Source organism: Homarus americanus, unplaced genomic scaffold (genome assembly GCF_018991925.1).
Source record: "Homarus americanus isolate GMGI-L3 unplaced genomic scaffold, GMGI_Hamer_2.0 scaffold29924, whole genome shotgun sequence".
Taxonomy (NCBI): domain Eukaryota; kingdom Metazoa; phylum Arthropoda; class Malacostraca; order Decapoda; family Nephropidae; genus Homarus; species Homarus americanus.
Genome location: NW_024734270.1, coordinates 355,310 through 376,779, shown reverse-complemented (window position 1 = coordinate 376,779; position 21,470 = coordinate 355,310).

The window sequence follows — 21,470 nt, the reverse complement described above, 5'->3', positions numbered from 1 at the left end:
AAGGGTTCAGAATTAGGTCATAAGTCAAGTTCAAACTATAAGGTGAACATTGTGTGAACCTCTTCATACTGCTGCTGTCATCATCATCACCATTATTAAAATTCACCAGTTTCAATATCATTATCACCATAGGATAATATAATTAATAATCCAGCTATTGTATTTATCATTATCATCACAAATATTAGTAATAACAACAGCATTATTTGTTGCATTATAAATTGATTTCCTAATTAATTATACTTTTGTCTATTTACTTATTCATCATTTACTTATACAACAATTCTCGAACTCCTTCCATATTACCTTATACCTGATCTATACTACCTCACACCTGATCCATTCTACCTCACACCTGATCCATACTACATCTCACTCATCTTCACTACCAAACACACTATCACTACATATGCATTCCTAACCAATGGCCGATACCACCACCAAGAACCACTAAGTTAAACGTGGAGGGACGATACCGTAGACTTTATCGTTATATGAACCACTAAGTTAAACGTGGAGGGACGATACCGTAGACTTTATCGTTAAGAGAGAGAGAGCGAAAACATGCACTTGCCTATATAAAGTTATCAATTAAAACTACCTATATACTGTATATTGGCTACAGTTATCGTATATAATAGTTCCCATTTTCCGTGTTGTTATCTTCACACGAAAAACTAAAGGAGAAATACTTTGGTTTGGTCGCACTAAGTTTGAAGAAGAACGTGTGTGTGTGTGTGTGTGTGTTTCACTAGTATATTGTCCAAAGGGTGATTACTGTCACCCTCCATCACACCAGAGTCCAGACATATCTTCTCCAACTTACTCTTTAACACACCCACGCACTCTTCTCCTCTCTATCATCCATTGTCACGCACCCTACTCTCCTCCCCAATTCATTACTCTCTCTCTCTCTCATTCCTTACCTCACTCTCTTTGTTGACATTCACCATTTCAACATGTCAAGACTACAATATTAAGCATTTTATCTTGTCTAATTATACGACATCCCCAAAGACATTTATTAATACGACTTATATTAATTCCTTTCATTTGTAATTATAGGTGATACTTGTATTTACTAAATTAGAATAATCGCTTAAACACTCTAGTTATCAAAGTAAGACATTAAACACCTTAGTTATCAAAGTAAGACATTAAACACCTTAGTTATCAAAGTAAGACATTAAACACTCTAGTTATCAAAGTAAGACATTAAACACCTTAGTTATCAAAGTAAGACATTAAACACCTTAGTTATCAAAGTAAGACATTAAACACCTTAGTTATCAAAGTAAGACATTAAACACCTTAGTTATCAAAGTAAGACATTAAACACCTTAGTTATCAAAGTAAGACATTAAACACCTTAGTTATCAAAGTAAGACATTTTAATTTCAATATATTAAGTTATCTTCATGAACTAGAAGATAGCTTAAGATTTAGCAAATTAAATACCCTGTATATTGAAATTAACAACAGAATGCTAAATCTTTTTCATAATACTTTCAGAAATCAGAAGAAGCTTCAGTCTTACTCTTCCTTATTTTTTGTATAAAAGTTGAAAAAAACAAATTTGAGTTAAAATACCCCCAAAGACAGACAGACACAGACAACTATACCGTACAATAAAACAACAAAATCACAAAATCCTAAAAAAAAAAAGAAATCACTGTTACTGGACCTTACAATCCCAGTTCCCAACACAGCTACCCCCTGGTCCCCCCTGTCCCCGCCCCCTCTAAAAAAAATTATCTGGGTTTGTGAAAGTCTCCACCACCGAGTCCAGCTGCTTCGTGTGGGAAATGACAGAAGAATGGCGACGATACAAGCTGTGGGTGACTAATTATAAGTCCATATTGTCCTTCTCTCACACCAGTTAGCTCGCTATAGAGTGCTGGAGTGTGTGTTTCTGCCTTCTGGGTGTTAGGTTAGGTTTGGTGTTTTGAAACTTGTTGCCTATAGAGTAAATATATCTTTATGTATTGTATCAGTAATGGAAAGCTCGGTAGAGGAAAGAAAATTAAGAGTAAAATTCGTAATACGGCAAAACCTAACCTACCACAGTGATTCCAACTTAACCTAAGCACAATGACTCTAACCTAATCTAACCTAATGACAGTAATTCTAACCTAACCTAATGACAGTACTTCTAACCTAATCTGACAATCTAATAGATCTAACATTAACCTAACCACACTAACGTAAAATATGCATCAACTTAACCTAGGTAATGTTGAAGTGTGATTCTCCTTATAAACTACAACTCCTTTTAAAAATCTTCCTTTCAACACCTACACTCGTAATTAAAACCGTATATCACCTCTGAAGTCTTAAAGTTTTATGTCCTAGTCTTGAAATAGTCTTTTTGTAAACCACGAGTTGCTATTTACCTGGGATACGGACGGAATGAACGTGGCCGAGGTGTAATTACCCAGAGTGGCCCTACAGCAAAATACTGCCGTTTTCTCATCAACTGCTCAAGGACTGATTAACTGCAGGGTATGACAGAGAGAGAAAGAGAGGACTCGGGAGAGGATGATGGTGGGGGTGATGGTGGAGAGTGGTGATGTAGGTGGTGTTGGTGGTGGGGAGAGTGGTGATAGTGGTGGTAGTGGTGAAGGTGTTCCCATCTCTGGCCAGGTAACAGATAACAAGAAGGAACAACTTACTTTTAATTATAAAGACACAAACAAAACCTACAAGAATCAATTTATCCTCTTATGCCACCTTAACATAATCCTATATACATCATTTATACATACCTTTTAACACCCCATTTCAACATAATACAGTCGCCAGGTACAGTAGTAAGAGCTGTATCCTCTTAGACTTTTTTCCTTCCAATATCTAAACCTAACATTCACTAATTAGTATGGCCCCCGAGCACCAGATATCACACACAACTTACGTGGTCAAAGGCCATAGAGAGAGCACCCCAGCAACGGCCTACTCTCTCTCTCTCTCTGTCTACTGGTCGGCTCCCTCACCCTTCAAAGTTTTATATTCCACCTAAACGAGTCACTCCGGTTACTTATACCTCTTCGAAGCTTCAGAGGTTCATACAATTGTTAAATATACGAGATCAGCAACGGAGCTTCAGTAACATGGGATGAAATGTGGTTAGAATTTGTATTAATATATCAGAAAGACTAATTATTATAAATTCTTGATATCTTATTTATTCAGATTCAAAGCCATGACTTAACCTATTGAGTGTTAAGTTATCGTATGCAAGAAAATATACCTTCGGGATCACTGAGTTAAGCTATCGGTAAAGCTTTACTTAAAAAAAAAAAAAATACGCCTCGGTAACAACGTTGGATTTATTTTGTCAACCAATGGTCAACCTTCACCGCTATTAAAAAAATATATTTATCATTTTTCGCCACACAGGAAGCAAAATTAAAATGCTTATTATCTTCCTGGCGGCAGACAGTGAGGCGTGTCAGGAGGTAAATAATTCTGAACTAGTCCCTCGTATCTCTCTCCCACTGTTCAACATATTCAACCAAAATGATATTTCACTTGAACAATTACACCCTTTTTATTTCCTTGGCGAGAGAACCTCCGCTTGGTCTGGCGACGGATGAAAATATTCCCATCCAGCTTTTTTTTAAGTATTTTGAGTTGGTTTTATTATGGTTTATGATAGTGGGGGGGCGGGGGGGGGGCGGGTGTTCTGATACTTGTTTTACTTTTGTTACTTAAGTTTGTGTTATGTGTTACTGAATCTTGTGTTACTTAAGCTGTATGATCTCTATCACCAAAAGCGCCAGGAACACCATCTCCCCATTCTCACCAGTACCACCATTATTAGCTCTATATCTCACTACAAGATACTATCACCATAATCCCTGCCACCACCACCACCACCATCCTCCCTGCCACTACCACCATCATCATCCCTGCCACTACCACCACCATCCCTGCCACCACCACCACCCTCCCTGCCACTACCACCATCATCATCCCTGCCACCCCCACCATCACCACTACCACCAATAGAGCCCCAGGAAACAGCATAACAACCAGATTATCCTCAACTAACCAACCCTCCAAATAACAAGTAAACTACCCTGTATTGTGGGGGCGGGGGACCAATTGACCTCGTCTGAAAAAATTTATAGTCCCCTCATTGACCTCTCCTCCTCCTCCCTAATAGCGTGACTTAACACACAACAGCCGATTCTATACTGACTTCAACAAATGACTGGGAATTGTATATCTTGAGTAGGTATTATGTTGTGGCTGATGTGAGTCAAGGAGAAGCATATGAAGAATCCAATGGTCGATGCCCTGAAAAGTCTCAATAACCACCAGCAGTAGTTTGATTCCACCCACTATTTCTCCTCCTGTGATCACTTAACCTAACCTAACCTAACCAAAGCTAACCTGACCTAACCTGACCTGACCTGACCTGACATGACCTAATCTAACCTAACCTGACCTGACCTATAATATGGTTATGTAACGACAATAAATGTCATCGCAAATAAAACAAATAAACATTGAACCTTACATGAACAAATATTCTTTAAATTACGACAATAAAAAACAAAAAGTTTCAATTTACAAAAAAAAGTCGGCAGTGTGTTAAAGGTCAACTAGACGATAATTATCACTAAAGGATCACTATTCACAGTCCACTTTGAATTGTGGAAACCAAAAACAATAGCTATGTCACATTTAGCGTAACACACAATATGCATAGAGTGTGTGTGTGTGTGTGTGTGTGTGTGTGTGTGTGTGTGTGTGTGTGTGAGTGTGTGTATGCGTGCGTGTATGTGTGTGAGGGGGGGATACTAAACTGGTACTAGTCTGTTATTTCCAAAAACACACACACACACTCAAGTTTTACACACACACACACTTGAGTCGGTAAAAAGTGCATCTAGTACATATTAAAAGAAGAGAGAATAGAACAAATACAAAGTTTAACAAATACAGATTATAACAAGTACGTACACAGATTATATTTACACAGGTATATATAAGAGGTTTTGTTTGAAGGCCGAGTCTCTCTCTCTCTCTCTCGTAGCTTATCCCCAATTAGGCAAACCACTCCTTTTTGAAGTCATGCTGTTGCCTTGTAATACGAAATAATAAGCGAGACCAAAAACTGAAAAGCTCTAACAATATATATATTTTTTCGTCTGTAATAATAAAGTTTGTGTGTGTGTGTGTGTGTGTGTGTGTGTGTTTACAGTTCAACAATCAGCCTTTGTATCTCCACCTCACCACACCTGTTATAATGAACCTTTGTTAATATTACGTGATTAATATTTCTTACACGGGTGTTTGTAAAGTCTTGTTGTGACTCGTATATAATGACAGATGTATATACACAGGTTATATAATCATATTGGTTAAGAGTTAGTTCGAGTTTTCAGTATATAGTTGGCAATGGAATCCAACCTGACCTCACTTCCAACCAAATCTGACCTCACTTCTAACCCAACCTGACCTCACTTCTAACCCAACCTGACCTCACTTCTAACCCAACCTGACCTCACTTCTAACCCAACCTGACCTCACTTCTAACCCAACCTGACCTCACTTCTAACCCAACCTGACCTCACTTCTAACCCAACCTGACCTCACTTCTAACCCAACCTGACCTCACTTCTAACCCAACCTGACCTCACTTCTAACCCAACCTGACCTCAACTTCTAACCCAACCTTCACTTCTAACCCAACTAACCTAACCTAACCTAACCTGATAAATGACAAGCTCGCTACATTCAACAAGTAACCCTAAGGTATAGAGGAGAGAGAGAGAGAGAGAGAGAGAGAGAGAGAGAGAGAGAGAGAGAGAGAGACTGACTTTAGCCTCAGAATCGATGGTTTTACCCTTCTGTTCCTCTCGTTCTGTAAATAGTTAAAGAGACGATGACACACACACACACACAGACAGACAGAGACACACACACACACACACACACACACACACACACACACACACACACACACACACACACACACACACACACACACACACCTGTATAATGGAGGCGACCATCATCACCCTCCCAAAGCTTTTAACAGCAGGATGAGAGCAGGTAATTAAGCTTCCGTAATTACAGCTTAGTTCAGCCTTTAAATCGAGACAGGAACAAGTTGTTAGCCATAAGCCGTTGATCATAAGCCATAAGGATGCTAACAGTTGATCATTCTTATCACCTGATCATTTTCTTTCTCGCCATCAAGGAAAATTATCAGAACAAGTCAGGAAAATTGTGGAATATCTGATGACCTAAAAGTATAAGAGCTGGTCGGTGAGGCTTCGTCATCAGTGTCTTATGAGTGAGTTGCTCCAGGCTGTGAGTTGCTCCAGGCTGTGAGTTGCTCCAGGCTGTGAGTTGCTCCAGGCTGTGAGTTGCTCCAGGCTGTGAGTTGCTCCAGGCTGTGAGTTGCTCCAGGCTGTGAGTTGCTTCAGGCTGTGAGTTGCTCCAGGCTGTGAGTTGCTCCAGGCTGTGAGTTGCTCCAGGCTGTGAGTTGCTCCAGACTGTGAGTTGCTCCAGGCTGAGAGTTGCTCTAGACTATGAGTTGCTCCAGACTATGAGTTGCTCCAGACTGAGAATTGCTCCAGACTATGAGTTGCTCCAGGCTGAGAGTTGCTCCAGACTATGAGTTGCCCCAGACTGAGAGTTACTCCAGACTATGAGTTGCTCCAGGCTAAGAGTTGCACCAGACTATGAGTTGCTCCAGGCTGAGAGTTGCTCCAGACTATGAGTTGCTCCAGGCTAAGAGTTGCACCAGACTATGAGTTGCTCCAGGCTGAGAGTTGCTGCAGGCTGAGAGTTGCTCCAGACTGTGTGCCGTAATGCCAGTATTATCATGATATTTCCCCATAACTGTAAGGGTTCATTTTGTACTTAAAACATACACAATCTAATAACGGGTCTGGAATTTAAAGTTAATCTTATGTTTACGTTGAATTTATTTATAAGTACAATTAAATACACGTAATGAGTATATTATGAGCATACATGATTAATAAAACATAAATAAAAACGTTTGAAAATGTTGGAAATGTTACAAGTATTTTATGTTGGATTAACGTGAACAGAACATCGGCATTTATGAGACCACACTGTATTAATATTAGGGTGTGTAGCTGTCATGAAGGTCTGGCTGGGTCATGCACAGTCCATGAAGAAAGGCAATATGCTAGAGATGAGGCACAGCTGACTTGGCTGACGCATGTTTTATGAAAGTCGCCTGACAGTGGTGAGACACAACACGGTACACCAGCTGACACCGGCCAGCTGGGTTGTGTAGCGACTGTGAAAAATTATCCTGATGTTAACAGTGAGTTTTGGTGGATTATTATTTGAGAGTAAGTTAGTTGTGGTTAGACTCGGCTTTGGACAGCTCCTAACTCCACGGCACTTCACTCCACTGTTTATGATAGAGAAGTTGTCCCACTGTGTTTTTTATTCTTCTGAATTTTCGAAAAAAATGTAAGAATTGTTACGATCACGTCATTATTCCTTAAATAAATACCATTATATAGGGTGTTATAAGAGTCCCTCTACACCTGTAGTAAATAATAATATAGTTATTTACCTCTTTTGTACTTACAGTAAATATTGGAAATGGTCACAGTAAATGTTGGCAGTCGATACCATTCCCCAATATTTACTGTAGGTAGATCAAGGTAACTATGTTGTTAATTAGTGCAGGTACACACGTACTTTTAGATCACCTGTATATCAACTACCCTACATTATACCTTTATATCCATTGATCATTATATCTGAGGGTGAACAAACTCTTTGAGCTATATCAAGACACAACAACTCTGTCACCATAACGAGAAGTACATCCAATATTACATCAAAATCACAATAGCACTTTCCTTCAGTACACACACTCACGTAGCACCAGTTACGGGACAAGACGAACACAGTCCTTCACTCTCCCCATACCAGAGAATGGGGAGTAGAATTTCATATCAAGATAAAATTAGTAAACATTACCAATAAATATAAAGTAAAATGGAACTTAATATTTGAATGTGTATTTAGGTTTTCTTTACAAATTGAAATATATACCTTAAGTTTACCCTAACAAATGGCAAAGGATATGAATAAGCATTTCTTACTTCTTAGTTTAAGTAATTTTATCAATTTTATTTAGATACGAATTCTGGACATTGTAAATAAACAAAACCATTCCCCACACTAAGATTATATATATGTATGTTAATATTCAAGAAAGTCGACAAAAAAAATTTGTTTTGTCGAATTATTTAAGTTACCAAGAAAACCGTTTGAGCATTTTTTTCTTTCTGAACTCAGTCTATGTCGTAAATCATCAGTAAATTCCAAAGAAAAACAATGTGCACTGAATACATTGTGTTTTTTTATTAAAGTGTTAGTGCAGGAAGAGAGAGAATAGTGTGTGCAGGTGTGACGGATGGAATGCCAGAGACTGAAAGTGAGAATATGATAAATATGAATGTTTTCTTGGGTGATTGAGGAGGAGGGGAAGAAGAATAGAGGGAGGAAGGAGGAGGAGAAGGAGGGAGAAGAATGATGAGAAGGAATGGTGAGGTGGAAAAGGAGGGATGAGGAAGAAAAGGAGAAGGGTGGAGGAAGGAAGGAGGAGGAGAAGGAAGGGGAAGAGGAGTAGGAAAAGAAGAAGGAGGGAGAAGGGGCAAGGAGGAAATGAAGTATGGAGGAGGAGGAGGAGAAGGGAGAAGGCGGGAGGAGGAGGAGAAGAAGGAGAGGAGGAGGCGTATGAGGAAGACGAAGGGGGTAAGGAGAAGAAAGAGGAAGACGAGGAAGTATAACAAGAAGAAGAAGTACCAGAACAATATCAAGTTTAAACACCATTGGAACATAAAACCAAAATCAAAGGCTACAACTTTTTTCACAAGAACGTAGAGCTGTAGACAAAATATCCCTCGACACTTAAGTAAAAATTCCCCAGCTAATAAATGCAAGTCGAGTTGGTAAAATGGGACTATAATCCGAACATTTAGCAGCATTTTTATGGTATTATGGTGTTTATAATCTAATCTACATGACGAACAAATAAACAACAAAATACTGCTAATTATCCAGGTATTTTGTTTTTACCACACCTGTCCAATTACGGCTCTCAGATATAACAAATTCCCAGGTAACTTTAGTACATCATTTATATACGGTATTTCTCGATTGGTTGCATAAAGATATTAAATTACATAGTCATTGATATTGTTAAAATTATTCATATTTAGACATTACATATATATAAAGTTATTTACCACCTGTGTAATTAGGCTCCTTCCTCCGTTTTACCTGTAATTATAATGTCATTTATCTTGAAGCAGCTGGCAGTGTCTTGCAGGTAATTCCACTGGCGCTGTTCACCTTCTGAATTAAGTATTATTATTCGTTAATGTCCAGGTAAAGTTAGGTAAGGTAAGGTAAGGTAAGGTAAGGTAAGGTAAGGTAAGGTAAGGTAAGGTAAGGTAAGGTAAGGTAAGGTAAGGTAAGGTAAGGTAAGGTGAGGTAAGGTAAGGTAAGGTAAGGTAAGGTAAGGTAAAATTTAGTATAGTAAGGTAAGGTAAAATTAAAATATGGTAAGATTAGGTTAGGTTAGGTTAGGTTAGGTTAGGTTAGGTTAGGTTAGGTCGTTTTGAATATTACTTGGTGGATATTACAGTCCAAACAGCAGCTTATCTAATAAATCGTCTTTCACCTTGACTGCCCAGCTAAACACTCTGGTGATTGTATTATGTATACGTTCATGCACAGAGTGGTGTATACATGCTCGTTTCGCTGGTATGTGCTGGAGAAATACATAGTTTAACCTTATCGTGCTGGTATACATATTAATAGGAAAAATGTCATGTATACAAACTTGCTTTACTCTATTGCTAACCTTTACTGTGTGTGTGTGTGTGTGTGTGTGTGTGTGTGTGTGTGTTCAAGCGCTCAGGTCCATACAGTATAGTAAGGGATTGTGCGGTAGTAACAGTTGTCTTGTGAGTGTCCTCCGTCGTCCCCCCACAACACACACCGCCCATCTATATGCATGGGCTGGCGTGTATTGTCCTCCTGATTAATTGCCCGGTGAGAGGGAGCTACTACAGGACTGCCTCTCCTCGCCTCACTTGTCCTCGCCCACTTGGAGGACAAACACACGAGCATTTAACACCACCACCACCATCACCACCCTGGGTCAACCTCACGTACTGGACGGTAAATTATTTATTCTATTCTCGAATAAGATTTTTTTCCGTGTGCGATGCCGTGTTAAAAACTTTGGGACAGGGAAAAAAAAAATATATTTCACACTGGTGTTGGTTAGCACTATTATGTCCCCGCTGGCTGACGTCACCATTTTGCTACAGTACAATTACGAGTATATTGTTGTAACATAATGGCCAATAATATTAAGAGGGAATATTTGTCTACAAAAGAGTAGAAAAGGTTTAAAGTTTATTCCTTGGTTTAATTTATTGCCTCACTTCTGCTACTACCTCCTCCCCCTTACCTCACTTCTACTACAACTGGTGATGTAAACAAACCTCTCTTTCCACCACTGGCACGAGGCTACTCCACCTACACTCACCCCCAAGGTAATCATCCTCCCTCTACCTGCTGATCCCTGGGAGTTTCCACCTCATCCACCTACTGTTCCCGGCCGTCTGTTCTTGGATCCCTATAATATTTCTGTCCTGTACCGTCTATTATTACTGCTGGCGTGGGGGATATCACTACTCCTGGTTACTCATCTTGAGGGAAAAGAGAGAGAGAGAGAGAGAGAGAGAGAGAGAGAGACTGGTGACGGTCAGGCCCTGGAGCACCATGAAACACTCTGTTCAATATTTAGAGGCTGATGTCCATGAATACTTGCAAGGACATGTCCCTGGCACTGTTGGGGTGCCAGAAGACCTCTTGTATGGCACTCAAACTTTATTCTTAAACGTTGAATCTTTTTTTTTTAAGAAAACGTTTATATACTTTTGTGGGGAGGAAAGTATTTTATAGTTTCTTCCTGTAGACTGGACCAAATTTCAGTAAATCAAACACCTCCAGGCATTTTGGGGTAGAAGTTGGCCGACGTTTTTATCAAATCTGTCCTACAAGCTGGGCGTGCTTTCAAGAGCATCTATATCGTGTTTGACAGATACTATGAGTCATCCAGTAAGAGTGGAACCAAGAAGAGACGAAGCAAGGGTTCTCAGCCAATCAGAAGAGTGATTGAAAGTCGAGGCATCCCCTTGCTACAGTAGTCAAATAGCAAAATGGAAAACTTATTGTCACATCCTGACAACAAAACAGATCTTGCTAGATTCTTGTTCGATCAGCTCATATTGCAGACGCCAGTTGTAGCTGCTGGTGGTTTCAGTGATGCCACAAGTCGAGTCACCCAACACTAATACAAACACAAGTCATCCTCACACGGGGATGGTCCTCCACTGTGCGATCAGCGAAGCATCCAGCATTGTTGCTGCTTCACAAGACACGGATGTTGTTGTGGTGCTTCTGGTACACATTTTGACAAAATGAAATGTCAAAAAATCTAAATGAAGACTGGCACAGCCAAGAAGAGAAAATATGTTCCAATTCACTTTATTGGGGATTATTCAGGCATACATAGGGATCAGCTTCAGATTTTGGTGTGATTGCATGCCAATGCTGGTTGTGACTCGACCTATTTCTTGGCAAGACGAAAAAGAAAATCTTGTTGGAAGGTTTTCCAGCAGCATCATGATCTGTTGAAATCATTTGTAACAGGGATTCTCACCGATGGCACTTCAAGAAATGCAGAATAATTCATTTGCAAACTGTATAGTGTGCAAAATTGTGAAACCGTCGACATGGCCCGATCAGTCATGTTTCGCAGAGGCCACACACCAGAAACTCTGTCCCCAACAAGTGACGCAGTCTCTTCTCACACCAAGCTGGCCCACTATCAGGCACCAGTTTAGCAACAAGCTCATCTGGAACATCCACAACTCCCTCAACTGAGGCCATGGGATGAAGGCTTAAAGACAACGTCTTGTTTCCAGTTCTTAAGTCTCTCCCTTCAGTTCCTGATCAGTGATCAGTGTGCTGGGCTTAACTTCTGTGGATGCAGCAAACAATGTACAAGTGTTCGCTACAAATGCAGATTGGCTCGTCTTCAATGCACAGCAGCAAGCAAGTGCCGTGACACTGATGGTGTCTGCTACAAAGGTTGACGAATACTGACACAGCTGTCTCTGCTAACGTCATGCTGAAGCCAGGTCTTTTATCAAATAATATTCAAAGCCTCTCCTTTCTCTCCCCACTTCTCTCTGGAACTTTTCATTTTGCTCCCAGTGATCATTAAATCTTTTTATTTGTAAACTTTGACGCGCTATGAATGTTTCCAGAAGTTAGAATGTTTGCAGCATCCATTTTGAATATTGAATTTACAGCAGGAAAAGAGCAATAAAGACTTTGGCAGACATTAAAATTGGAAGGAGCGCTCTCAAGTCATCTAGAAAAAACTTTTACCCCACCTCTACCTTGAAACACCGTAACTCATCAACTGTAAATAATACAATACACGATGTTTTCTCTCCAAACTTGTTGTATTTTTCTCATATATGTTCTTGTTTTAATGCACAGTAGCCAGAACCCAAAGAAAAACTCTCTCTCTTTTCTGGTATCTGGATACATGAAAGCAGTGTTACCAAACCCACGCTCACTGCCTGTTGTAGTCCCGAGCAGCGAGTTATATAATAAAGAGATCTAAGAATTGTTTTAATGCACGAATTGTAAACCACTTTGCATGTATTTAAATGGAAAGGAAAATATACAATAACTCGTTGAATGTTGCAGTAAATTAATAATGAACACGAGTTTTTAATATAACGCCAGACTGATTCTTTTCTTCGTTTTTTTTTTACCAAGTATAATGTTAATTACATTATACAAGTGCCGGGAGTATTACATGATATAAAACACACACGAATAATTCTACTCATAATAAAACCAAAAGATCAACCAAGTTCTTCCTGTATGAACACAATACTATGGAAACTCAACGACAAAAATAACATATCATTTTCAGATTATATTTTCTTAGATAACTGACAAAAAATTTGATTCATATTTATTGATGGTAAGATGGAGAATATTTTATCTGGATGCCTTTATGTTCGTCAAAATCTAAACCATTATTGTATTTATAATTAACTGCGTATTAGTTTCAAGTGATAAGATATCTAACAATATTCTCAAGCCATTTACAAAGATGCAAACTACAGGTCGAGTAGAACGAGTTTTATTTTTCATTACATATCTTTTAATGTTGTTGGACTAGTGTAATTACTAACCTTGTTACACGCTTAAAGAATTTCGTTGTTGAAGCGCAGTAATAACATTATAACAACAACAACAATATGCAGGTCGGGTTGGATAAGCATATAAATTTAAATGAATTACAAAGTTTACATTCTCGTTTTTATATAAATGCACACACACACACACACACACACACACACACCTACCTTTCACTTTGAACTTCCAGAGCCTCTCATAACACTAATATTTCCTCAATAAACAACAACAAAATAGTCCGAGATAACAGTATAACCAGTGGAGAATCATCCCGTTTTCTATACACCCACTCTCCGTTTTCTTCCATAACACCTCACCACACTGCTAAACGAAGCTCCAGTACCACCATCATATTTATTACAACGAGGGATTATTCCATTAAAATTTATCATACTTCCATTCCCGTCCTTCCAAACATCATTCCTCATACTTACGATCCTTCTCACCCCTTCTATAGTATGTGTTTATAGTTTAGTTGTTCTCTTGGTCATTCTACACTGTTGTTGATAAATGTTACGGGTAAATTAGCTACTCTTTAAATTAATTCATAATATTGCCTCTCTCTCTCTCTCTCTTTTAATTGGTAAGTTTGTTGTTTTTGTTGACTTGTTACGCAAATTCACAGTACTCGTCATTATATACAAATTTACTCAATAGACTCTATCGTACTCCATCTATACTCACGGGGTTGTCATTATATACAAGGGGTTAAGGTATCGTACTCAATAGACTATACTCAGGTTGTCATTATATACAAGGGGTTAAGGTATGGTACTCAATAGACTGTACTCACAGGGTTGTCATTATATACAAGGGGTTAAGGTATCATTACTCAATAGACTATACTCACGGGGTTGTCATTATATACAAGGGGTTAGGTATGGTACTCAATAGACTGTACTCACAGGTTGTCATTATATACAAAGGTTAAGGTATGGTACTCAATAGACTGTACTCACGGGGTTGTCATTATATACAAGGGGTTAAGGAATCGTACTCAATAGACTGTACTTTTTAGTGAAGTTTATTTAGTGTTCAGAATTAACCTATAATATCGTTTTTTTAGGAAGATTGTTGATGTTTTGTCTTGCTAAATGTTTATCAATGATCACTTCTGTACTTTTGCTTTCAACTTTGTGTTCTGTATTATATTTTAGTCTGAGGTTAGAAATAATTATATATATGAGTGTGATTATTATAGTTATTTATAAGTAATAATTATATATGTTATTGTTTACAGTAATTTATAGATAAACAGTAGTTATATGTGATTGTTTGCAGTTATAGAGAATTATTATATTATTGTTTACAGTTATTTATAAACATTAAAGTGGTGTTTAATTTGATACAAACAAAAGCCGAAATATAATGTAATATATTTTTTTTATTCTCATATTTTATATTTTACTCCAGAGTTTCTTTACTTTCTTCAACTTTTTCTATTTTAACTTTTTGTAAACTTCTCGCTAACAGCTGTATCGCAGAGACGTTCAGGAAATATTGGCACACTATCTTCACAAGTTGGTTTTAGTGGATATATATTTGTCTTAAAAAAAAATCAAATGTTACGGTTTTATGTCCTGTATATTTTTTTTTTAATTATACGAAATTACAACCAAAACAACAAGGAAGAAATAGTCCGTTGTAAAAGATTTGTCCTTGAAGATCTACACACACTAAATGTTTAAGCAAACCTCCCTGAATCTTCTAACCTTTAGTCGAACCGATAAACTTCCAACTGTGGGGCATTTCCCGATATATTTTGTCATATATAAAAAGAAGAGTCGTTTCCTTACTACCATAACGACCATCGGTGTAGTCTGTCTTGGTTTGTTTATGCCAGAAAGCAGCCCGAACGAGGTGATAATTCCAGAGGTGTCACTTGATTCCTTGGTATTCAGTGAGGTTCCTCTGACTCTTGTAAACCCGAGGCTGTCTCAGAGGTGCTGGGTGTGTGTGTGTGTGTTTAACCTGGTCACGTCTCCCTATTTATCTCGGGAAGTTGCCTCACAGGTTTCGACTCTTTCTAAAGATACTTCAGCTTTGTTTATTATCCTACAAGACTATTCCAGCTGCTCTGTTTATCCTACTAGACTATCCCAGCTGCTCTGTTTATTCTACTAGACTATCCCAGCTGCTGTTTATCTTACAAGACTATCCGAGCTGCTCTGTTTATCGTGCAAGACTATCCCAGCTGCTCTGTTTATCATGCAAGACTATTCCAGCTGCTCTGTTTATCCTACTAGACTACACCAGCTGCTCTGTTTATCCTACTAGACTATCCCAGCTGCTGTTTATCTTACAAGACTATCCGAGCTGCTCTGTTTATCATGCAAGACTATTCCAGCTGCTCTGTTTATCCTACTAGACTACACCAGCTGCTCTGTTTATCCTACTAGATTATCCCAGCTGCTCTGTAATGACATGTAAATGATCTTCTACCAAACCAAACCAGTCGTAATCGTCAGTACTCTTGATGATGGTAACGACAAGAGTCCTTTGTACTGTCGACAAAGTACACAGTATATAAACACATCTTGAAAACACTACTGTACATACCAAGTGACACAAAAATAAACACCGAATTTATTTTTAAAACATACTTCAAATTCCATTATGTAAATCTTGCATTTTTTTACGAGTTCAATATATATTGGTTAGTTTGGTCTTGTTTTTAATAATTGAAGAACGTCTAGTATCTATAAAATTTGCCTCAGATTTCTTATTAAAGGTTTGGATAGACAGATGATCTCACGTAAAGACACAGACATATAATCCCAATGTGTGAGAATGTCTTGAGAAGTTGAAAACAATTTGGGTTTAATTCCACGAACGATTATGTACAATTGTCAGTATTACAGGTAACTCCAGGTGTGTGTGACTGTGTGTGTGACTGTGTGTGTGTTTCGCAATCACTGATACAGTCACTCATCTCTCCCGTGTACACCTCAACAAACACCAAACTGTCTCATATCTCTCATAACTTGACTCACGAGGCAGTGGAGATTAATACCACCAATATATCACTGGTCTTCACACATCATGGAGTAAAGGGAGTTATCCATCATTTATTACTCCTTAAGGGACTCGGGTAAGCCATCTTGGATATAGGGACCAAAATGACAGCTTACAACTCCATGTATTGATGCTATTTTCTACACATCTATTTACAATCTACAACTGTGAGAGTCTAGAACTTTTTAACAGTTACCATCACTCATAAATTGGTACGGTTAAAAGAGGCAACGTAAATCAGAACGTAAATCAGGGTTTGAGAAGAAGGTCCACAAACTATACAGTGTATCTTGGTGAATCACTGTTTCTCGGGTATCTTGTCTTAGTAACTTATGTGACTTATGCTTGAGTTAGTGGTACTGGTGTCGTCAATAGTATATCAACTTCATACACAAGGAGAACTACTGGTGCCAACACACGTCAGATGGTTATAATTGTCACTCTTCTGGCCCGAGTTTTGTTTACCTAACCTAACCTAACCTAACCTAACCTAACCTAACCTTCAATCCCTTGTTTTACGTCATTTTTTTTTAATTTATGGTTATATGTGAATGTGATTTTACCTTACGACATAAGATACAATGGTTTATATATTCAGATCTTAGAAATAATTATAAAATACCTGGAATTTAATACTAACATACCTCTTTAATATCTTGCACGCATAGGAAGATTATATTCTGTGCTTGCAATAACTCAGAAGCAAACTGTTTGTTCTTTGTGTATTAATAACTAAAGCCCGTGTGAATGTAATGCCTCGTTTTCATATGTTATAATTTTGATAAATATAAAGTAACTGTAGCTATGACTCGTTTATACATAGTTATATATATATCAACAGTTTAGGGAACACTGTATATATTTTCTCAGTTAATCCTCAAGAACAAAACACATTTACTTTACCGTTTTCTTTGATGTCCAGTATATAAACAGAACCTCCCAGATTAGATAGAGTTGCAAAAGGGGTGAAAATTATTAAAAGGAGCTGCTTCAATAACTTCTACATCATCAAACATTTAAGAATATGAAAGGATAAAAAAAAAAGAATATGAAAGGGTTAAAAAAAATATGTGCCTGAAAGAATATGGAGCTTTTGGTATGAGGTGAGGTGGCTCCCTGTGTCATAGCTTCAGGAGCCAGGAGCCCATCGTCAAGGCCTATCACCAAGTCTAATCAAGTTTATTATACTGAGTCAACTAACTAAAAGGTCTGAGTAGGAGGTGGAGAAGGGATTAAATTTTGCTTCCTCAATCCAAACACAAAGAATTTCTCAGCAAATTTGACTATGGAGGTTTGTTTGTTGAGAGGAAATATGCAGTGGGAGTCGTGTGTGTGTGTGTGTGTGTGTGTGTGTGTGTGTGTGTGTGTGTGTGTCTCCAGTAATGAATTCTAGTCTGAAATATACTGAAAAGATATATCACTATCTCTAAAGGCCGTGAATATAATATCGTTTGAGTCAATCTCTCTCTCCCTCCTCCCTCTTGTTGCCACTCTGTTCCTCAAGTTAACAAGAGACTTCAACAACTATGACCATACGAACATCTCTCTTGTTGCCTTTGATATATATATATAAAAAGACTAAGTTTACTAGTGTTTCCTGAGTTACTTTCCACCTCCCCTTTAGTTCCTGTTCCCCGTAAGATAAAATATATTGGGTACATATCTTCCCCTTGCCTTGTCAACTCCACAAAGATTCACTGATATAATGGTGTTTGGTCTAACAACAACTACTACGTCAGCCTCGAAATTTACGGTTCTTGACGACGGATAGAGTAAAAAATAAAAGGGGTGGTGATAGTATGAGGCCTTGTGTACCACGTTCTCTATGTGATAAATGAGACAACAGTAAGTGGTCTTTTGAGAATAGAAATGTGGTCTTGTTTACAGCATTCCAAGCAAAGTGAAATGTATGTGTGTGTGGGTGTGTGTGTGCGTGTGGCTGGTTGGCAGAAACGTGTGACTGCATACAGAATAATGTCAAAAGTATTTTATAGGACAAACAGTGGGTGGAAAATTTTGTTGTTCGCGCACGCACGCACACTAATACAATCTCACTAAGGAAAATACACCCTCGCAATCATACCCACACGGACACACACGGACATACACACATGGACACGCCCACACGCACTAGATCACTCCACAAGTACTGTACATGCACACAACTGATCAAAAACCTAACCTAATCATTGTGTGTGCTCAACAGCGTATCATTAGTGTGTATGTGGCCACAAACTAACCCACACCACACCACACCACACCACACTACACTACACTACATCATACCACACCACACCACACCACACCACACTACACTACACTACATCACACCACACGACACCACACTACCACACTACACTACACACACTACACTACACCACACCACACCACACCACACACTACACTACACCACACTACACACACATCACACCACATCACACACGACACCACACTACACACACTACACCACACACACCACACGACACTACACTACACCACACCACACCACACTACACTACACCACACCACACTACACGTAACTCTGAAAGAATTTTTTTTTAAGTGGACATCTCAAATGTGAAGGAATATATAATGCATAAAGGTTAAGACTTTTCAATTCCAGGGTTTTATATGAGTAAGTAAATTAAAAAGTAAGTAAGTAAGTAATTAAGTAAGTAAGTAAGTAGGTGAGTGAGTCAGTGTCTTACATAATTCAAAATCCTCCAGGTGAAACAACACACACACACACACACACACACACACACAAACCAGAAGACTTGGAGTTATTTTGACATTAATCCACTAAGGGAGAACTGCGTCAGGAACATCACTCAACACCTTCAGGTCTGACACAAGGGTTCTGAGGTGTGATGCTATACACGTGGTCGGCCGCCCAGCCTCACAGGGAGACGTCGCACGGTGATAAATCTGGCCTGTGTGCACGCCATTCTGTGGGGCTGCAGAGGCCAATCTATCACTTAGGGAATTTGTGGTCCAGCCATTCACGACGATATTGGAAAAATATGTCGGAGCCGTCCTGCATAAACAAAGAGTCCGCCCGGCCCTTGTATCACTGTGAAGCATACATGACCCTAGAAATTGGGGAGGATCTTGAGGAGCCGTCATGCCGTCCCACGAAGATGAACACCAATTTATAAACATCACGAAAATTTGAGTTATGTCGATTTTTTTTGTAACTTTTGCCATGAGAACATTCTAGTTGGTGCAAATAATGTCTTTAAATACCTCCTCTAGACCATTTAACTATCCCAGCTTGTAATAGATGGCATATAAGGGGTAAAACTATTAAGGCTAGACTACAGGATGGCGAGAGAAGGAGTTTTACCATTTGTTACTTCAACCTCTCCAGAATTTGAACTTATTCCGTCGTCTTATTATTGGGACAGCCCCTCCTACCGTTCAACCAAATCCTTATCTAGAATACACGTCTTGGGATTTTACCACCTGTCGTATGTAACACCTGGCACCTGTGGAAAGACACTGTCGACCTAACCAAGCTCCGGGAATTTACAACAGTGAAATATCAATGGACTAATTCCCAAATCCTCTGAGATGGCCGACTACCCTGGCCAGACTCTTACACTGACCGCTTGAAGAGAAGATCCCAAAGCCCCGCCAGTGTGTGTGTGTGTGGTGATGGCTGTAACCCTAACTTAATTTATTCATGTTTCTTGAGAACCTTTACCTCCATTTATTATTGATGTATTACTTTTCCATATTTTACTCTTATATGTACACACACACACACACACACACACACACACAGCAGGTTAGGTTAGGTATATCACCAATAAAAACAATAAACAATTCTGCTGTATACAACTGTAGGTTATTTTACCTGGTGACCTGACTCAATAGCCACTTCCTAATTATGACGTCACCTGTAAAACGAAAGTGCTTTAAAAAGTAGCCACAGGTATATAAAACTTGCCATCCCTATCGAGTGGGGTAATACAAGTTCGTATAGTTTTTTGTGAAGTGTTTTAGAAAGATGATGGAACCTTTAGCTACTCAAACATTTAAACATGTAATTTTTTAATTTTTTGTATAATTTAACTGACGAAGTAAACGTCTTGTATATATTTCAGATAAAATAAGATAAATAAATATTAGTTTATTCTTCAGTTTCCTAGTTCAGAAAATCGTATATAAAGAACTCTACAATCACTGCACCCAAAGTCTTCTCTGAATCAATGGACAATACAGTAATGATCATTTAATTCCCTCGAAAGTTTTATAATATTTTTCATGAAGAAATTACTGTTAAATTCGGCCTTTTCTCTCGGTACATTGTTGTGTGTGTGTGTGTGTGTGTGTGCGTGTGTGTGATTGTTTGTGTGTGTGTGTGTGTGTGCGTGTGAGTGTGTGTGTGTGTGTGTGTGTGTGTGTGTGTGTGTGTGTGTACATATATCTCAGGAAAAAACATCTTTCTCTTACCAATAACAATGAAAACGTCACAACGATATTTATGACAGTACTTTATCCGTAGATGACGAACATAAACAAAGGAAATAAATCAGATGAGCAATAGTTGTTAAAGGCAACCGAGCATCACCGGTATACTATGGTGACGGAGGTGATGTTATGGTGCTGATACCTCCTTCTTCCCTCTCTCCCTCACTCCTTCCTCTCTCCCTCACTCACTGCTTCCTCTCTCTCTCACTCACTGCTTCCTCTCTCCCTCACCACCTCACTGCTTCCTCTCTCCCTCACCACCTCACTGCTTCCTCTCTCCCTCACTCACTGCTTCCTCTCTCCCTCACTCACTGCTTCCTCTCTCCCTCCCTCACTGCTTCCTCTCTCTCACTCACTGCTTCCTCTCTCCCTCACTCACTGCTTCCTCTCTCCCTCACTCACTGCTTCCTCTCTCCCTCCCTCACTGCTTCCTCTCTCCCTCACACCCTCACTACCTCCTCCCTCACTACCTTACCTCTCACCTCCAATCAACCAGTCTCTCCCTGTCGCACCTGTGTTCTTGCTGACGGTAGAAAACGTAACAATACTCGTGGTGGTGCAGAGAGTAAAACAGGTGGCACACAGCTGTTGTCGTACACCTGTGAGTACTGTACAAGTGCACATCGGCGGAAGTTACGTTCACCGCGGGAGCCGTAGGAGAGAGT